General features: G+C 38.8%; 1 protein-coding gene and 1 non-coding gene across 5 annotated transcripts in view; both read left to right on the top strand.

Moving 5' to 3' along the window:
- LOC135707343 (matrix metalloproteinase-2-like) overlaps positions 1-16382 on the top strand; it is a 961657-nt gene that overhangs the window by 256298 nt on the left and 688977 nt on the right. The gene's annotated exons all lie outside the window — the stretch shown is intronic.
- On the top strand, positions 12224-12307 carry TRNAL-UAA (transfer RNA leucine (anticodon UAA)). Its single transcript has one exon. It is a non-coding gene; the product is annotated as a tRNA-Leu (tRNA).

The raw sequence follows: 16382 nt of genomic DNA, 5'->3' as shown, positions 1-16382 counted from the left end.
GCATAATCGCGAACCATAACTTGACCTTACCGAAAATGGTTAAACATTGTTAATAATCCCTGCTAAACTTTATCTGAAATGGTTATGGAACTGTACATGAACGTTTATGTGAAGTGCAAACCAATCGGTGAATCAAAAAGTGGTTCGTTTTTCTGCTCCACAAGCGATGCGTTGTGGTAGCGCTCCACACGGGCTTTATATGCGCACTCACACTATCATAGCACGCTGCCTATCTAAGCTGCAGGCAGAAGATGCCTTCTACCGCTAGGTGTGCTAGTGTTCGCCAATGAAAAGTGGAGCCACTATCTGATCCGATGTTCCACTTCTGTTCTGTGGTAGCCAGTATGGTCCATTAATGGTTTTGCATTATCGGTCAACTTTACGTGGAATATATCGCGAATTGATAATCAGTAATTTACAGGCAACCAATTTTCGATATATACCACATAAAGCTGATCGATGTTATTGTCACGCTTATGTTAAATTCTCATTTGGTGACGGTTGAAGCGTGCCACTTGTAAGCGCGATGCAACCACCGACAAACCGACATAAATGATCATACAAATTACAAAGAAATTTCTGATCAAAGCACAAAACTGACATCTACGGAAAATATTTATCCTAGCCACGAACACGCGTACAAAATGTTTGAGTTGGTTCGTCTCTAATCTAATTCGGACAAATTATTTTGATCTAGATAAAACATTACTATGGTCTTGACAGATGGAATCGCTGCACATTTGAATTGGCCGTTATGGATTCTCGATCAAGAGTTAAGTTTAAGTTTCATGTCGGTTTGTCGGTGATGCAACCCCGCCCATAAGGATTCTACACAGGTGTGTACCTTAGATATCATTTTATAGCAGCGGCTTTAGGTGCGAATCCTGGATAAAGAGCCGCCGTGTGTTATGCCCTTTTGACATAAGAATCAGTTGAAAGAAACGAGAATATAAATTCAATCAAACGTTCTCTTCGTCGACTTGCTTATGTTTCGGATTGAGAACACTTAATTTTACATGAAATGTTTGTTTACGTTCGATGATTTTCGTCCAATATGGATTACGTCTTGTGTAAAAGTAGTTATTTCTAAGTGTGCATGTCAGTTAAAGTTTAGCAGGGATTATAAACAATTTTTAACCATTTTCGGTAAGGTCAAGTAATGGTTCGCATTTATGCGGGCGTCGGGCTAACCTACCTTTTTTTACATCTGACGGTGGTTTGTTTACATGAATGTTGAAAAATATTTGTTTTTTTATTTTTTAGAGAGTGAGAGCGTGTTAGTGAAAATCCGAGGAAAATACATAATAAATCGCTGTCAAACTCATTTTGGCAGATCTAATTTCATACACTTTTTAGGTTATCCAGAGGAAAATAATTAACAACTTTACACGGCGGTGCAACCGCTAGTGTGCGTGCGTTAAACGTCACTAATCTCTATACAACACTCAAAAAATCCACAAATATGAATTTTGCCATTTGCCAGTCACCATGATATCATGTGAATTACATTCGCTTTTCATGGCATCAATGTCCAAAAATCACATGTCCTAGCTGTCGGTGAAATCAAAACAAACTACACCATAATTTCATGTGTTTACTTATTGAAATTTATGGTACCTCCGTATATGATCTGTTCTAATGTTTTCTACTATCGTCTTTAACGTGTATGGCACATGGATCTCATCAGTAGCAGGACGAGTGTCAAAAGAAATATTAAACAGAGTAACAATCAATGCCAATGTATGTTGCTGCTACAGTACACTTACGAGAGATTCCAGGTACCCCACAATATTAATTTACGCTCTAATTTCTTGACAATAATTACTTTTCCCAGCAGCGAGACAGTAGTAGTTGGTCAGTTCTATCTGACAGAAAAAACATATTTTAGGCTTCATTAGACATCATTTTTAAAACAGAAAACTGATTAGAAATGGTAAGTAAATCCTAATGACTGAAAATAACATCAAAAACTGAGAAACTGTACATCTCCATAACTGTCTTTTACAGTATTCTTGGCTTCCTGGATCCTGGTGTAGTGACGCAATTGGAGACAGCTGCAGTGTTTTTTTTTATCTATATTGTGAATTAATAATGAAAACCATTATCATTAAATGAGATGAAATATTGCTGGGATGAGTTTTGATTCATTATCAAATGTAAGATAAACGAAATAGATATGTTCGATAATATACTTGTGAATGAGAGAAATTTGATGATCAAGTGTCAAACTTTCGATAGTAAAATGTAAGACACATGAAATCTAAGTGTATCACAACTGAACTTATAGTATTCGAGAATAATATCTATTATAGTATGATTCACACATGAAATGCATGTGTTTTACAATTTGCGCAAATTGAAGTGTGGAACACATGAAGGTAACGTGTGGATTTTATGTGGATATTGATGTTCGCTTTTTGCGAAGACAACATATCAAGAAGACTGGCAATTCTTCCATTTTCTTGTACAACCGCTACGAGGCAGGTACAAGTGTCATCTGCCGCTCTAAGGTAAATGCTTCGAACGAATTTTATACCTAGCAAATATTACGTCCTTAGAAGAAAGGTTTGTGAATTTGCTCATTTTCTATGCGTTGCTTCCACCTTCGCTCAAGTCGAGGGGGACGACTCTATCTACGATGCAAAAAGGTTGTGTTTTGCTGTGGCTAGCTGCACGCACGCTGAGTAGATAGAAAGAAGATTGATGACGATTCTGAAGATTTCCTGCAAAAAATTGATGAGCGATGCAAGTAGATGCGACAAATGAAAGAAGATTGTTCGAAGATTGATTCGCTAGTGTGAGATTTGTTGACCATCTAAACTTGAGATTTAGATGTGTCGCCCCCCTCGGCTCAAGTGCAGCGCTACTGTATGTGTCGCTTGAATTCTGGCAAAGTTCCCAGTCTTTTTGATATGATGTCTTCGCTTTTAGACAAGTTGATAAAATTGTCCGTGTCATTTTGAACTGTTTGCTCCGCTGAATTCTGTACTTTAATTCAAAATTAATTTTTCACTCCCGTCACTTTTCAAATAGACCAATCTACATTAATCGTTACTTTTCATCAACTTTCTCTTTGGATAACCACGCCCGTGTAAAGATATTTCCGGATATTTTCGACACACAGTTCGATGGAAGAACCAACGATCTTGCATCTAATATGACAAACAGAAAATCTCCTGTAGTTCGGGCGACTCACAGCGAGACACCCAGTGGCTGCACGTTCAATTTGGAAGGATGTTTAATAATGAATCGATGTACATCAAAACTATAAGCAAATACTTACAATTCAGTATCCTTAGGAAAATTGTGAAAAGATTTTCGCTTGGTAACACCATGTTTGTTTGTGCACCAAAATAGTGTTAAAGGGTGTACCGTATAAAATCCACACACACAAAATTCATTCTCAAAATTCGAGTTTTTATCCAATTATCACCAAGGACATCAGGGAGTAAAAAGAAACAATTGAAGTTAGTTTTGGCATCATTCATTTAATTTATTTTGGCTTTACATCCGAATGCGTGAACCATGGCCTTAATGCCAGCCATAAGGTTCTGCACGACTTCAGAATCGACAGTGTTTTGCATATTAACTCACACACTTAAACAGAGACCCTGAGTTCGGTAAAAAAATTACCGTCTTAGATCGGTAATGCTAAAAATTACAGATGGTTCGATATTTTCTTGCTTTATTGCCGAAAGCTGTAAATGAAATGACCGAATTTCGGTAATTTCATTTTAATTTAACGAAAACGGTAAACATTTTTACCGGCGGTCTGTAGATCAGCTTCATCACTGACTTCGGTGAAATATTTTACTGAAGTTTCGGTAAACAAAACTTTCCATTACTGAGTTCGGTAACGATATTGGTAAACGTCAAATCCACCATATTGTGATTTTCGATCGACTTTGAAAACGTTCGTGTTTGTGAAAAATAAAAATGTGAAATTGTGGAGACTGTTATGCAACACCAAGATGAGCGAATCGTAGATATTTTCCGTAAGTAATTAATTTTCTTTATCTAAATAAATACCGATTACAGATGGCCCATATTGTGTTGTTTTTTTTTCTGTCGGTCCATGTTCCATTCCCGTTGGCGTCGATCTGAAAACAGCATTTGGAATCTTCATCCAATGCCTCCCTGTTTTCAGTGTAGCGCCGAATCCTTCCGACAAAAGACTAACACATTGATCACGACTGCAGCCAAATTTTTGCATGGGTTGCAGTGACCGCCACCTTGAAACAATATTAAAGCAAATTACAGCAAATTAAAAAAAAAATCTAAGTGTGCATGCTTTCTCCATTTCTCCATTCATTCTTCACCACTTTCGGTCGTTTTAGTAGATGCTAATGGCCCACTATTATTGCATTGGGTGCAGTTCTGAAGTGTTTGGTGGGTTCAGATCTTTCGGCACGAAATCGACATCATTCGCCTTATACTACTCTAGCACGTCCTTCTGTAGTGGCATGATCCCAAATCCGGTCAGAAAATCGTCGGACCGTCGTGAGCCTTTATGTTGTTTGCGGTAACGAAAGGTGTACTCCGCTTTCCGCAAGTACTAATCGCTTGCCAAATTGAGAACTTCTTGGCGAATTTCGACATCTTCTGAATCCTGAGGTTCTCGGGAACATCACACTTTTCCTTGGCAGTCACATACAGGTTCCCTGAAATCTGGTTGAAGTCCGCCTTCACATATGTCTCGTCATTCATTACGCAGCAGTGTGGTTTCGTTAACAACTTCCGGGCACGGCTTTTTGCGACCGTATTATGTTTCTTGTCACGGATTGAGACTTCTGAACCTTAAACGTACGTAGTCCAGCTCGAGTTGTGGTATTCTGCACGAAAGTCTTGCTCACATTCAACTTTTTAGCCACATCTCGAACTGAGGCGTTCGGTTTCCGTTTAAAGGCCCCAACCACGCATTTGTGATCGTTCGTTGGCCGGACGGCTTTTTTCAGATCTTCGCTTCCGATTAACAGTAAGAAGATCTTCGAACCGTTTTATGATACCAGACACCGTGGAATGAGCGATTCCGAACTTTTTTTTTCCGATGGCACGATGCGACAGATTCTCAAGATTCTCAAAGTACTCGTGCAAAATTTTTTCGCGTACGCACTGTTCTTCCGTCACAGGGTGTAGACAATACACATTAAACTATGTCTACGCAAAATTTCAATTAATTTTACCCAACGGATCAAAAGTTAGAGCTGTTATTTGCTGTTTCGTTTTGATTCTGCGTTCTGTTTCGCATCGTTCCATTTTGGTTTATTCCATTCCGTGTGCCAAATGACGTAATCTACACCGAATCTATCGCGACCATCTACCATTCTACCGACTTTCAAACCTTCTAGTGATTTACGCACATTCGGGTCCTCGTTCGTAAATTTCGCCAATTCGTCCGCGGCTACCGGTAGCGTCTCAATTAGGTTTATTTCAATCACATCGACCTCTTCTATACGATTTTTGTTGTTCGCATCGTCGATTGGAAGTCTTGACATGGCGTCCACGGTTGCGTTTTCTTTAGATGACCGGTAACGAATATCATAATCAAAAGACTCAAGAAAAACAGCATAATGCTGCATTCTTAACGCTGAGAGAGTCGGAAGTCCCTTATCTGGAGCCAAAATTTAAGACACCGGTTTGCTATCGGTAACGAGCGTAAATTTCCACCCGAAAAGATACTGATAAAATTTCTTAAAACCAAATATAATCGCGTATGCCTCTTTATCGACTTGCATATAGTTCTGTTGAGTCTTGTTTAATGTTTGTGAGGCGTATTGTATCGGTTTATCGGAACCATAGGATCATAATGCACGAGTATCTTATCCGATTGTATTTCTTTCTTAATCCAACGGAAAGCCTTTTCACACTAATCGTTCCAGTTGAACGGTACGTTATATTTTAGTAAGTTAAGATTGCCCATGAATCGTCCGTAATAATTAATAAGACCGACAAACGCGCGAACTTGCTCTCGATTACGTGGCCTAGGCATCTCTTGAATAGCATCAACCTTCTTCTTCATTTTTCTTATTCCTTCGCGATCAATAACGAACCCACAATACTCTATAAGATCGGCGAAAAAGTCACACTTCGACCACTAGCGTGCACAGGAATCTTGTTAAGGAGGGGCAATTTTTTTTCTTTGGTGCATTTAATCTGGGGATGGGGAGTACTCCAAAGTACGTCGTAGATGGTGCTTTCCTCCTCCCACTTTTTCCCTACTGTTCAATTTAGCTAATTTTACTTATTTTTTGCTACGGTGGTGGTTCATCTTCTTCAATGCAAACTGCTTTCAGACAGCCAATGGAAATTGGCAATTTAATCCATTCGACGATGTCGATGATGATCGGTTCGTCAAATGGTTGCGATAGTAGGGTGCACATAGCAGTGAACAAACAGCATATTGCTCTTGTTAATCCAATCTTGATCAGCGATATTGAGTGCTTGGCACTGATGAAGTCTGCAAGTAGTAGACGAAATACGCGTATCTGTCAAAAGATAAGCAATTATAACGGAATTAAAAGGAAATAAACCAACACATTCAAAGCTGTTCATTGACAAGATTCTTCGACGATTTTTTAGTAAGACAACAATCGACCAAGGTTCAATGGCAAACTAATACCCACTTTTTCAATCAGGGAATCCAAAAGCTTTTTTTTTTTAGAACTCTATGAGCTCTTTTGAAATTCTTCTCGGAAGTCCTCTAGAATTATTTTTAGAACTCTCCTTGACTTTTACTCAGAACACCTTGGAACTGAAATCCCCTTAGAGTTTCAGAATAATTTCCCCAGTATTATCCAGAAATTATTTCGGGAATGAGCTAGAAATTATCGGTACTCCCTTGAAATTTTCCTCAAAATCCCTTTGGAATTTCACTCTAAATTTAATTTTCTCGGTATTCTTTTTGGAATTATCTTGGAACTATAACAGGATTCACTAGAAATTATTCGCAGAATTTTCTTGAAATACTCCCCACAAATTCTTTGGGACTGTCCTCAGAAGTCAATATCCTTGGAGATCTGCTCGGATTTTTTTAGAACTCTCCTAAGAGCTCTTTTGAAATTCTTCTCAGAAGTCCACTGGAATTATATTTAGAACTCTTTATGATTTTTTTTCAGAACACCTTGGAACTGAATGCGCTAGAAATTTTCCTTGGATACGCTTGAAATTTCGCTTTAAATCCCTTTGGAATTTCACTCAAAATTTGATTTTCTCGGTATTCTTTTCGAAATTATCTTGAACTATCTGCAGGATGTACTAGATATTATCCGCAGAATTTTCTTTGAATTCTCTCCAGAAATATTTTGGAACTGTCCTAGGAATTCAATATCATTGAGGTTCTTCTTGGAATATTTTAGAACCTTTTTTTTCTCAGAACACCTTGGAACTGAAATTCCCCTAAATTTTCAGAAGAATTTCCTCTGTATTCTCCAGAAATTGTTCCCAAAATGAGCTTGAAATTATCCTCGAAATTTCCTTGAAATATTCCCCAACATCCCATCAAAATTTGATTCTCTCGGTATTCTTTTCGAAATTATCTTGGAACTATCTGCATTATTCACTAGAAATTTTTCACAGAATTTTCATGGAATCATCCCCAGAAATCATTTCTTTTGGAACTTGTCTTCAGAATTCAATACCCTTGACTTCTCGGAAGTCAAGCTAAAGTTGTCCGTCCATTCACCAAAACGTTGTAGTTTTTTTCTACCAGAAATGTTCAATAAAGCTTACCCCTCCATTCACCAGAACTGTGCAATGTTTACATCAGGAATTTTCAATTCGTCTATCGCCTCCATGCAGCAGATTGTTGCAAATCTTGCACCAGAAATTTTCAATACAACTTGCCCCAGAAAATTTTACACCAGAAAATTTCCATTGACCAGAACGATGCAAATTTTCCACCGTTAATGTTCAATAAAAATTGTTCTCCAATCTTCTGATTGATGCAGATATCCTTTTTCCATTTTCCACCAGACATTTTCAATATAGCTTGCTTCTCCTATCATGAAAATGTTGCAGGTTTTCCACCAAATAAAGCTTGCTCCTATTTTCAGATTTTTCTAAATAGATTTTCAGTAAAGGAGCTTCCCTCCAATCATCAGAATGGTGCAAATTTTACACCAGAAATTATTATTAAAATTTGTTCCTCTATTGTAAATGTAAATTGTATGATGTAAATTTGAGACCAAACATTTTCCGAAGAGCTTGCCCATCCGTTCACCAGAACGGTGCAAATTTTCCTCCAGTAGTTTTCAATATAGCTTAATTTAAATAAAGCTTGTGCCTTCATTTACCAGACCAGCCCAAGTTTTCCACCACAAATTTTCTGTTCATCTCATTTATCAGAGCGATACAAATTTTGTACCAGAAATTTTCAATAGGGCATTTTCCTCCATTCACCAGAACGGTGCACCAAAAATTGTCAGTGAAGTTTGTTTTACCATGCACCTTTGTGGTACAATTTTCAGGCTTTGTCTCTTTATGCACCAGAATGGTGCAAATTTTCCACCATATTCAATGAAGCTTGCATTCATCAGAACGATGCAAGTTATGCACCAGAAACATGAATATCCCTTGCTTCTACATTCACCACAGTGTTACGAACGTTCCACCAGAAATTTTCAGTTTAATGTGCACCTCCAAATTTTTTGCGTGATTCAATTTTTCCACCAGAATTATTCATTGATAATATTTTTACACCAGAATTATTCAATAAAAAGCTTTTTCTACAATTTACCCCCACGAAGGTGAATGTTTTCAACCTTAAAATTACCCTCTTCTTTTACCCTCCATGAACCACTTTGAAAAAACAAATTACACCAGAATTTTTTTGTATGCACCACTGTGGTGCAATTTTTTGACCAAAAAATTTAATTGAAGTTTGTCCATTCATGCACCTTTGTGGTTCAATTTTCAGACACCATCTCAAAGGAATTGACGCAATAAAAGGTTTTCAGTGCCCTTAAAGTATGAAATGAAGTTATGTACCTTCAAATCAAGTTATCAAGAAATCAAGTTATTTTATATCATAATTTGGAAATGTGGAAATAAACATCTTATATATAAAAGGAGGGGCAATTGCCCCCACCTTGCCCCACCCTGTGCACGCCAGTGACTTCGACACATTTACAAGCATACCGTATTTGTCAAGCCTTTGCAGAACCAATTCCAATCCTTTCTAAACAAAAACGGTGTTATTCACAAAATGGGGGCACCATATCACCCGGCCACAAATGGACTAGCGGAAAGATTCGTGCAGACTTTTAAGGACAAACTAAAAACGTTAAAATGCAACCGAATGGATGTTCAATTTGAGCTTTATAAGATTCTTATGGCTTATAGACGGACAGTATATCCCGCAACGGGTAAGTCTCCTTCAATGTTGGTTTTTGGTCGACAAATTAAGTCACGGCTCGATCTGATTGTTCCCAAGAACGAAGAGGAAAAGGTTAAGCGCGGGGAAGAGGGATACTATCGAGTCAAGGGTAGCTAGCAAAGAGAAAGGTCAGTCAAGGTTAGGGTCAGAAGATAAGGTAATCAACATACCTACTCACATTTCAGTAGATACACCGCCTCGATCCACTAGGGTCAGAAATCCCCCAAAAAGGCTTGATCTTTGATTTGATATAATTTCTAACAATACTAAACACGATTATCGTATTAAACATTTGTTAGGGTACTATTTCTCTTTAAGGGGTGAAGAGATGTTATGATTTACCCTAATTTACCTAACTTGCATTTACATACCGGCAAGCATACCGGTCTTTAACTCTAAAATGTCATTGACAGTCAGGTGAGAAACGCTAGAGAAATAAACATCACTTTTGTACGAACAACCGAACAAGTCACACGGTTTATTTTACTCTGCCATTAATCCGAAACTTGGCCATCGATTACCACATGACGTTTGAGCAATTTTTAGTTTGCACGGCGTGCAGATTAACGGGGTCAAACTAAGTATAGCATTTTTGAAAAAGTACGAAGCTATTTCGTTGCAGAAAACAACGAATGGATTCGTAGAACAAACGAGAGATTTCGTTGTATAAACGAAATTTTATTTTCAGTAAACAAGTTAAGAATACCTAGTAGAAAATACCGTATGCGTGATAATGTTTGTACCATTAAACACTGTCGAAACCAAAAATATGAATATCTGAAAATTTTCGGTGTGGAAAAAAATCATTTACTCAAAAGGGAAATGTTTGTAAGAACTTAAACCTGTGTAAATCATCGATATAATTTCCATTTGCCGTAATTATGGTCTCAACACGCTTCCAGAATGCTCTACAGGCTCTGATATATAATATAGTGCGGATCCATATCTCTCCAGACGTGGCTTAATGTCTGTCTGAGGCTTGCTGTACTGGAGTTGCGTTTGGCACAGGCCTTGGCCTTTATGACATGCCATATTGAGTAATCTAGTGGATTAAGATCGGGGCTAGATGGCGGCCACAAATCTTTCGGCCAGAACGGCAGATTTTCCTTCAGCTAATTCTGCGTGCGGTTCGAGGTGTTGCATGCTGAAAGACCACATTCGACTCCGGTCCACATTGCTCAGTAATCCACGGAAGGACATACTTACTAATAATGCCGATATACACCTCCGTATTAACTTTATCCCCTTCAGGAATGCTGCAATCATTATCACGCATACGGTATCAAAAGGAAATTACGACTGCTTGTTCCGTATTCGTCATTTCCTTTCGTGTTGAATCTCTCTCTCTCTCTGTTCATCCTGTTGCACATATGCCCTTCTCAAAGTGCACAATCCTCCTACGCATTCCTGTTCAGTTGCTGCATCGTATGCGTATCAGATTCTTCCACAGGAGGTCACGGATGCTTTTACCCACCCTGCTCTCCAAAATTTGAAAAAAAAAGTCACGCACCTAAAGAACCAAGTCGGTCCGAACGTACCTATGTAATGCAAAACACAATACAGCAAAATACCAATCGACACCGGGAACCGGTAATTCAATTCCAGTTGGGTAGGCTCGCTCCACGTGGTCAACTGTTGCACCGGGACCTGTCGATCAACCGATCCGATTATTTGTGGCTCCTCCGTGTGGAAAACAACACAAAGGATGAACCAGAGAGCGAAGGCAACACTTGCAATCTCTTTCAATTACCGCTTGTTTTCTTCTACATTCCGTCCGATATGGTTGGTGGTGATCAGGGTTGCCAAATATCCAGACAGTTATGAAAAAAAAAGATTAATTAGGGCGGTGTTTAGGGATGGTGGTTGTGAGGAAAAACGAAAAAAAGTCGTCACTGTCATGAAAAGTCGGAAATTTTGGAGTGGTGAGCGGAGGTGGGCATCCATTCTTGAAAATCAGGATAAATCAGGATTTTCAATCAGGATGTAGCAAAAATATCAGGATACCTGGCAACTCTGGTGACAAGCGGGGAAGCTAAACTTCCGGCAATAAGGTGAGGACAAGCAAGGAGTTCATTGGTGCTGAAGCAATCAACTGGTGGCTATCTTTTCTGGTCCTTCCATCTTCGCAAAAAAAAACACAAGAAGACGATTACATCCGTGCTTTTAAATGAATTGTACACCGACCGCAATCGAGAACCATGTCCCTCGTAATTCAATTGCCATAAATTGATTTCTATTAGTTGCTCCCCGCTCGGTCGGCCAGTGGCACCATCGCTTCTCGGGTTGAATTCAACAGTTCATTGGTAGAATATTTCAAACTTCGATTTTCAGTTGATTCATTTTGACTTCACAGCAACGAAACTGACTACAACCCTTCGCGGCTCGCCACGACGTCGTGCGACAAAATCAATCCAATAAAGAAAGTAAATTTATTATGTCTGTCCAATAATTCAACGCAAAACGCGTTAGAAAGACAAAGAAGACGACGGAAGCCGACAGAGGGGGAAGGCGCGACCATGTCTAGTCTCATGGCGACACTTCTCCCTTAACCTCGTTTCTACGAAAGAAAAAGGATTCGTGTTGACTCTAATATTGACTCAGCCGAACCGTACGGACTTCATTTCCCCACTTACATTCACCCTAAATCATCTTTATAGAGTTCCATTAGATAAATTTCGTTTTCATTTAGCCGCTCCCGGTCGAGTTGTCCTCGTAGCGCTGTGAGGGTGGAAGCGGAAATACTTTTCCGAATTTCCCTAAATTTGAGTGAATTTCTTTACAGCGGTACCACCCCTTTCGCCCGAATGGCGCCGGACTAATGTACCGCTGTAAGCAGCCAGTAGGAACCAAGTCAGGATGGCCGAGCGGTCTAAGGCGCCAGATTTAAGCTCTGGTTCCCGTAAGGGAGCGTGGGTTCGAACCCCACTTCTGACATCCTCTCTTTTTTGTTGGGGTGGTTGATGCACTGCAATCAGACGAGGTTTACGTTGATAAGAATCAAACATCATCAACACACATCAAATCATTGCTCCGACAGCAGGAAGAAGAAGGAAGCATACGGTGAAGCGAACACTTGAAAAGAGACAAAAATGCCACAGTTGATTTGTTGAAATGCGGGCGCGGGAATGGTGAAATGTTTCACGTTGTTGAAATAAGAGAAATGCTTTCATGAATGCAAACGAACTGCTTCAGGTCAGGGCGGCATTCACAAAGCAACCTCTTTATCTATGGAACTTTCCAATTTATATTTGTGATGCGGGCATCATTCCATGTGTTTTTATTAGATGTAACATTCACAATGTAGAATGATGTCATAATTAATGTCAATGCGGAAACAGCGTTTTTTCCATCCGTATTTACCATGTTTGTTCAACGAGTAATCGTCTCTTCTTATGGGAATTTTCGGTTGAGTACGATTCAGTATGAAGTCCGCCATGTTTCACACACAAACTGACGTTTGCTTTTGGGATTTTAAGATATGAGTTGCACAGTTACCGTCAACGCCAATCTCCATTTTATCCATGTTACCCGAAAATCATTCATAAGTCACATTTATGAAATTCTTATATGTTGTTCTTCAGTCGAGCCTTATGAAATTCTTAGTTCTATTTACCTCAGTGTAAACGATTAGATGAGAATGCAATCCGCTAACAAAAACAATCTCGAGACAGCTACTGCTCAGAAGATAAGAAATCACCACGTACGATGATTCCCTTCTTTACCGATACGTTCACTCCACACTGTTTGAATGTAGTAAACGTGTGGAGTGAAGACTCGAGTGGAGAGAAGCAAGATGTAGGAGGTTCATTTGTATTTAAAGTTTACGCTCTCTTCTCCCGTTCACAGTGTTGATTGCATATGGCAATGTTGCCAGTTTTGCCATCCTGTTATCCAAACGTATTTATCTCACAACATTTAAAATAGTCAAACGGTGCAAACATTATAAATGTTCACCACATTATTTGGTGGAATCAGTATTTATTTACTGTAGACATTAGAAATTGCTGTTATAGTATTAAACCCTTTCTGAAGATGACAAAACTGCTACCATACCTTAAAATGGAAATACAGTAGAACGCGTAGTTGCAATAAGTTGTGTGGTAATTTTATGATTTAATTTAATATTGGTTCGATGATGATGGTAAAAGTGATAGATACAGTAATTATTGACGTATTTTTATTGTGGGTTACTGCTAGCACTAATATAAATAATCGAAGCACGAAAATACTATTAACAAGAAAATTAACTAATTTTGTACTGATACTGATTGAAGGAACAATATTATCAAACATTTCAGACTTTCTACCAGCAATTTAAAAATGAATTAAATATAAACGGCTCCTAAATGGTGCAACGAGTAATTATTGTTTAGCCAGCAAATCCATAGCATAAAAACTATCAACACAACAATGGCTATACAAAGTCTGAATGATTTAAGAAATAACTTGGAACATCCTGGGTTCCTTGTGAGAACCTCTCTACATAACTTCCGAGCGCGTGTTTTGGCCATTTGGATCTGTTTCAGTGCCCGGTTTGGCTGCTTGCTGGCACGATAAAAACCATAGCCTTCGCGTAGATGGGTCCTCCGGACGGTGCTTTTGTTGAAATTGTATTTTATGGCAATGTCGCCATCAGAGAGTCCTGGGTTCTCAATACCTTCAAATGCAGTTACCGATCGTAAGTTCCACTACGACGCTTACTCAGATCCTTCCAAACAATAGTTTTCCGCTCACGGACACGTTTGAGGACGCTGCACACGGTAGATTTATCCAAATTTAACGATTTCGTAATTTTTGAACCTGATCACGTTGGATTTTCAACGTGGGTGTCCAAAATTAATTCCCTTATATCCGCTTCCATTTGTTACATTTTTTTAAATCTTAATGAATCGTAACTAAACTTTTACCACTGCAAGAGGAGAGCTTCGCAAGCAATTTTCTGTCAAAAGATTCGAGAACTGACCACTAGGACCGCTCGAGGAAAAAAATAAGCAATTCGTCCAGATTTTAAGTGAATCGAGCCTTATGTGTTGGCGTTTTTTTGCACTATATTAAAGCAAATTATTGGAGGTTAGGTTATCTTTATTAGCGAGACTTTCAGCCAGAGGCTGGTTCACCTCTTCTAATGACTGGAGGTTATGCCAACTTGTTTTGATGGTGTGCCCATTTTTAATTAGAAATTAAGCATTTTCGTAACGCGGTGATAAAAAATTAAAAGCTAACACACACTAAGCAATCGTTACTTAAAATTTAAAAGTAGAATTAAACGTTTGCTTTGGTTCTTTTTGGTAGAAAGCGGTTATTTTTCAAAACAAATGTCAGACAACTTACAAATCAAGATTAGTCCACGTATTACTTTTAAAAGTTTAAAGTCCTGTCAAATGAAATACATGGCAGTGTTGAAATTATGCCACGACATAGATTCGATTTCCGCTCGGTTAACATCAAGTATCAAGCAGTGTATTTGGTCATCGCTGGTCAGAGTACTGGAAGGAAATGATTTGTAAGTTGAGATCGGTGTCGGTTGAGAGATTTGTCAAGCAGTGTAGTTGGAAGCATTCGGAGATCGAACAAAGTGTTCGTTATGAGGACGTCACGGATCGTTGGGTGGGATTGCAATCTTCTGTCTGTTGAATGCCACGATCAGTGCACAAAACAGTCAGGTTCATTGAGTCATTTTTATATGAATATGAACTGCCATCTGCCTCATCATTCACTGCCTCGTGAGAGTCTGAATGTTTGTGAGGTAAACGAGACACTGACACCCGAGCACTCAGTCTGTAGCTCAGTCAACACGTTTATTCTGCCGTGATGATACCCAATATTTGTTTTGAATGATTGAGCGTACATTTTCTATGGAAAAATGACTCAATTGGACAGTGAGCATGCATAAAGGCCTATACGCGATGATCGATTCTCTTCGTCAATTTTCTCTTTTGTTAATAACTCGCTAGGTTAACGTTTATCGGTGCGTTTGCTGTTGCTTTTGATAGCCTGTTACAACTCTGCATTGAACAAATTCTAGAAAATTGTTTCGCTCTTATGCATACTCACTGTCGAAATCATCCTTCAATACCGTTGATTTCCTAGCCGATTACCTTTAGCTGCGGGCATCATTCAAGCACCCGGTAATTACGTGATTATGTCAATAATAAAACAAACTTAAAATCAACTTTACAAAACCACCAGTAGATATAACAAAACTAAAACCTACCTTACATTTCTTCCTTCGGCGGTACAATTGGCTGCTGCTGCAAAGCCACACCGAAGGCAGTTTGATCATCCATGTATGAATCATCGATCACCGATGAAGATAATTTTCCATTCAGACATTTTTTCACTTTTCGACTCTTTGCGACTTTAAGCGTCAACCCAAAAAACATTGGAAGCGGAATAAGAGTTTATTCAGGCAAAATTATGCTTCTTCAGCTAAAAAATTGCTTATTCAGCCTTTAATCAGCACACATTGTTTGTTGGGAAGTCAAATTTGACGGCAAATAGAGGCCCAGGGCTGTCAAAATATTTGCTGTAAAGATGTATTTTTGAATCGTTTGGGCTCCTCGTTTAGATGACCGGAAGATATCCGACCGAGCACGTTCAGTGAGGACAGAACGAGTTATTAAAATAGCCAGAAAAAGGATTTGATGAAAATCTCAGCACTCTGTACTTAAATTATCTTAATTTTTCGAAACCGTTCTTGCACAATGTCCTGAAACTTGACCTGAGATTCCAAGCTTTCAAGAAGCGGAAAGTTCATTAAGTGTCAGAAGTTTCTAAGAAAATAGGGCTTGAAAAAGCAATTCTTCTAGAAGTTTTGGGAAGAGTTGGACCTATCCGACGAAAAGTTATTTGCCCTGCAGCAGTCTAATAATATTTTAAACAACAGACTGGACTTCCACCTTGGAAAATGTGCCAGGGCTGTAACAGAAAAATTCCACGATTCCAAAGTATCGCATCAGTGATGGTTTCTGGAGGTATATGCAAGTTTGGCAAATTACATAGGTTTTCA

This window comes from Ochlerotatus camptorhynchus, unplaced genomic scaffold (genome assembly GCF_037179485.1).
Source record: "Ochlerotatus camptorhynchus isolate MF236.1 unplaced genomic scaffold, CSIRO-AGI_Acam_v1.1 ptg000308l, whole genome shotgun sequence".
Lineage (NCBI taxonomy): Eukaryota > Metazoa > Arthropoda > Insecta > Diptera > Culicidae > Ochlerotatus > Ochlerotatus camptorhynchus.
This window is presented reverse-complemented; position numbering and strand designations above follow the sequence as displayed.